Raw genomic sequence first — 5351 nt, forward strand, 5'->3', positions numbered from 1 at the left:
TAAAATAAGAAACTAGTATTGCTATAGTGATTATTTATGCATCATACTATGTGAACAATCAAGTATGATTTAAACATTACAGCATGAATTTATATCTGGGTTGGTTTTTTTGTAATTCACAAACAGGAGATTTTATGTAATTATGCAAGACAATTTGGGTTGAGTGACTTGCCCAGGATCATAAGCTAGAAAGTATTAATTGTGTAAGGCTGAATTTGAATTCAGGTCCTCTTATCTCCAGGGTCAATGCTCTATCCACTGTACCACTTAGCTGTCCCACGAACATGAGAAGTAATGTGGATCTTTAACTAGGATTTTTTTTTCTTGGTATGAAAAAATTGTTCTGTTCTAGTCACTTAATGCTGTTTGCTTTAGTTTTCTCATCTGTAAAATGAACTGGAGAAGGAAATAACAAACCACTCCATTATCTTTGCCAAGAAAACCATAAATGGGGCTGTGAATGAAATGGTTAAAGAACAGTTGTTCTCTTGCTGCCCTAAGAACTAAGTGTTGAGGAAAGAAGAATATAGTATTCTTCCTGAAACTAAGTAGCATTCCCTAAAATGGAAAGCAGACATAGGATGGAGACAAAGACAGAGACAGACAAGAATCCTAAAAACTTTGTAGATAGCAAGAAACAACTTGTCACAGGATTCAGATACTAAAAACAATCTCTGATTGGGCCTCTTTCATATGACTAACTTAGAGAAAAGGCTATTTTCTTTTTGAGAGCATACCCCCAATTACTTAGAATAGCACTTTGTACATAGTAAGCACTTCATTCATTGTGCATAGAATTATAGAGGAACATCAAGAGAATCATAGAATCTTAGTGCTGAGAAGGAGCTTAGAATTGTTGATTCAAATCTCTCATTTTACAGATGAGGGAACTGAGAGCCAGTAAGTCCAATGTTACATGTTACATGGCTACTAAATATCAGAGCCAAGGCTTAAACTAGTGTTTCCTCACTTCTGTTCCAGTATTCTTTACATTCTATGCTAGACTAACTTTATCATCTGGTTCAGTCTTCAGTTTTCATGCAAGTTGAATGAATGAAACCACTCAGGATGGAAATTTATCTATTACCTTCTCAAAAACTCATTCTAATAATTTATCACCCTTATTCATTTTCTTATTTCCATTATCAAAACATTCCTCCAGTGCATTACTCCAGCAAATTTCAGCTTGAAGTGGGAGAAGGAGAGAAAGCATCTGATAAAATTAATCACATGCAGATAGAACTATTAGTTCCTGTGGGCCTCTTGCTTCCCAAAGATCATTGTTTGCTGAAGCAAATGAGTCCCTAATCAGAAGAATTTAGGGCAGTTGTGGGTTATATTTGGAGAGACAGGAGCCTGTCCTTTAAATCATACCTATGCTAATTAACTATTAAGCCCAGGCCTAGGAAAGGGAAAGGAGCATTTGTGGCCCTGTTCATAACAGTGCAGATTTTCAAAAGATGTGGGCAAGCCCTTCAGGAAAATTAGAGAAGTACAGCAGATTGGTAAGAGGGGATCCTCAGGATAATCCTCAAATCCCTACTCCATGTCAGGTCTGTAATATCTTTCACAAATATCATTATCAGGGTGGACTGAAAGATGGTAGAGTAAAGGGTCAAAACTGCCAAACTTACCCAAAAGTCTTTCTTACAAAATGAACACCAAAAATGTCAAATTGCATATTTTAGTTCTGAAAGAAAAACCAACAAAAAGTCATAGTGAGTCATCTTTAGAAACCAGGGCAGCTTAGGAAGACAAAAGAAAATCTGTGAATTTGGGATGGGAGGTTGGCCTGAAGTGCCACTAAAGCAGCACCAGTTGTGAGCCAGGGCAATAGGAGCAGCAGTGGGAGCACTGGACATGTCCAACGCACAGGGACAGTAAGGGGACTGAACACCTAGTCAGAGATTTCAGGGGATCCCTGGCCTACCATTGGGAGCATGAGTGGGTACCATTTGGCAATTTTGATTCCTATTACCCACTTTCAGTTCACAATTCCAGAACAGAAAGAAGTACCACAGTCACAAGGGAGAGAGATCCTACTGAAATAAGGACTAGAGTGCAAACCAAGAGGCCAGTGACAAGAGCCTTCCCAAGATCACAATACCTTGAAACACCAAAAACTTACAGGCCCCTAGATCAAGTTACAGAATCTCTAACCAGCCATCTCCCCTCCAGAGTTGAGTCCAACTATGAAGCAAAGAAAGAACTTGTACTTCTGAAGACAGACTGAAGCATGCTATTTTTCTTTTTTTATTTGAGTCTTCTTGTATAAAATTATTAATGTGAAAATGTTGTACATAATTGTATATGTATAACCTGTATCAGATTGCTCACTGTCTCAGGAATTGGGAGGAAGAGGGAGGGAGAGAATTTAGAACTCGAAACTTTTTTTAGGTTTAAAAAAATTAACATGTAATTGGGGAAAAATAAAATATTTTTAAAAAACCTCTTACTTCCTATTCCCTCTTAAAAGAGAACTTTACTTCATAACCATCTATCACAAGCTTCATTTCCCCATTACTTCAACTCAAAACTCAAAATCATTCTTTAGTACCAGTTTTGAGGAACAGTCACTACATATGAATAATGAACTGGAAGCTAGAATTGGTTTTAAAAAAGGAAGAGAGAAAACTGGGTTGCCTTTGGAAAATCACAAAGTCTTTCAACAGTCCCAAGCTACTCCCTGAGCCACCTAATTACTTTTTAATACTAATATCTGATGGTGTTATATTATAGTGAGTCATTGAACATAACAATCTGGGAAGAATTGAATTTTAAGGGACATATACATGGTGGACATGAGCAAGTATGAAACATATTACAAACAAATAATTACAAAGAAAAAGTTGTATAAAGAATGTAATCTACTGATTCAAACCAGTTTCAATTGTTCAGTGATGGAAGAGAGCCATCTATACCCAGAGAGAGTTGTTGTTTGCTTGCATTTTGTTTTCTTTTTTGTGTTTTTTTTTCCATCTTGATCCGATTTTTCTTGTGCAGCAAAATAACTATATAAATATGTATACATATATTGGATTTAACATGTATTTTAACACCTTTAACATGTATTGGACTACCTGCCATCTAGAGGAGGGGATGGGGGGAAGGAGGAGAAAATTTGGAATAGAAGATTTTGCAAGGGTCAATCTTGAAAAAATTACCCATGCATATGTTTGTAAATAAAAAGCTTTAATAAAATTTTAAAATTAAAAAAAAATTTTAAAGAATGTAATCTAGGATGCGTATAAAAAAAGGATAGGATGGACATACAGCAAAACTGACCGATGGTTGAAAACAGCCCAAGAGTTCCTTTAATCTTGTCTGGATATCAAAGGAAAGTAGGGAAGTCCCATATGGCAAGTGGGAGGCCACAGAAAAGATAGGCATCGTAGGAGCAGAAGTAAATTGCCTGCATTTGAAGGAGTGCATATTGGTATATCTTCAGTTCCCTTTAAGGATAAGTAAAATGTAACTCTGTGAAAGGTTACTACTCTTATTCCCCTCCCTCAAGTCCCCTTTTCATTTCTTTCTACCGACCAGGGTCTCCTCTCCTCCCCACTAAAAAAATTGAAGGCAGATCCACTTCCTTTCCCTGATACTTCTTCAATTAATCAAACTGGACATCATCTCATTCAAAGTAGCCGTCCCTGAGCAAGCTTACTGTCTGGCTGCTATTTATACTTATATCCTTCCTGGTACACAGTACCAATTTGCCCTTGAACTTGTGTTATTTCGATTTTATCCGACTCTCCTTGACCCTATTTGGGATTTTCTTGACAAAGATACTGGAGTGGTTTGTCATTTTTTTCTCCAGCTCTATTTACAGACGAGAAAACTGAGGCAGAGGGTGAAATGACTTGCCACAAAGATAACCACCAGATTTGAATTCAGAAAGATTAGTTTACTCTTTCTTCAGGTCCGCAGTCCTATCCACTGCGCCATCTAGCTGGTATTTCTTAAAGTTTCCTCCTGTCTCTCTCATTTACAGTTAGGAGAGTAGAGCTCATTGTCTGTTTCTGCTATACCTACATCTGTGTTCTTTTCATCAAGCGAGCTCAGCACACGCAGCTACGAAAGACCACGATTCAGTCTCAGGAACAATGGGACAGCGCTCCGCTTCAGGCTATTGACAACAACAACAAACAGCAACAAAAATAGTAGCCATACTCCCAACTCCTGTAATCATGAGCCAGCGAGAAGAGAAGCACAGCGTTGAACAAATCCAGAGTTTTTCCTGACTTCCAATTTCTTCCTTTTTCTATCTTCGCTCTGACACATACTATCTATCCCTCCCTTTTGTACCACCCCGTCCCTCAGCACTATTGCCGCTAATAATTAGAATATAGTTATATTTATGTAATGCTTTAAGATTAGCAATTCTCTTTTACAAATATTATCTCGTTTTATCCTCACAACAATCCTGGGAGGGAGATGCTACAATTATCCCCATTTAACAGACGAGGAAACCAATTCAGAGAGACGTTATTGGATGACTTCTCCCAAGTTAACAAAGTGTTTGAGTATGGATTTAGGTTCTCCAGTGTCAGCCTTTGTAAAAAACGTTTTTGAGTTCAGCTCCTATAGGGACTCGCTATAAAAGGAAGTTCAGGACTTACACTGCAAAAAGAAAGAGCACAGAATGATTTTGCATATATGTCCCACGAATAAAGCAAGGGAAAGAAACAAGGAGAGGGAGAGGGAGAGAAGACCTATTCCATCCGACCAAAAACATGCAGGGATGGAGAGAGACAAATAGCTAAGGAACTAAATGCGCTGAAAGAGATCAGATAGGAAATTGGGAGGTAACTCAATTCTGACAGGTATTAAATGCTTATTACTTTTGGGTATCCCCAATCGGGTTTCTTTATTTTGAGAAATTCAAAACCTTCTGCCGAAACCCGGGATTGAACCAGGGACCTTTAGATCTTCAGTCTAACGCTCTCCCAACTGAGCTATTTCGGCTCCTACGGAAGTGCCTCCTGAGTTACTCAATCTATTATCTTTTAACCACCTTTCTTTTTGTAATCGGTTTTTCTAGTTTCTAATTTAGCATAACACTTCCGTGTTTATTCTCCACGATCCCAAAAGGTGGTGCTTTTATATATATATATGCATGTGCTATCCACAATTTTATAAAGCTTGAGGATGTCATTACTGTTACTATTTATTATTATAAACAACCTTTATTAATTTAATAAGCATTACTTAAATAACTTACATTTCTAAAATTCCTTATTAAAAAAAAAAAAAAAAAAACACAATTTCCTAACTGCCCCAAACTCTGCTATTCAGATTAATTTACAGCCCAAAGCTTGAAAAAAGCAAGGTAAAAAATCATGCAAATTTGA

The 5351-nt window shown here is 37.3% G+C and overlaps 1 non-coding gene across 1 annotated transcript; it reads right to left on the minus strand.

Annotated features, from left to right (window-relative positions):
- Positions 1-4892: 4892 nt before the first annotated feature.
- TRNAF-GAA lies at positions 4893-4965 on the minus strand. The gene has a single exon. It is a non-coding gene; the product is annotated as a tRNA-Phe (tRNA).
- Positions 4966-5351: the final 386 nt, after the last annotated feature.

Source organism: Sarcophilus harrisii, chromosome 3, assembly GCF_902635505.1.
Source record: "Sarcophilus harrisii chromosome 3, mSarHar1.11, whole genome shotgun sequence".
NCBI classification, from domain to species: domain Eukaryota; kingdom Metazoa; phylum Chordata; class Mammalia; order Dasyuromorphia; family Dasyuridae; genus Sarcophilus; species Sarcophilus harrisii.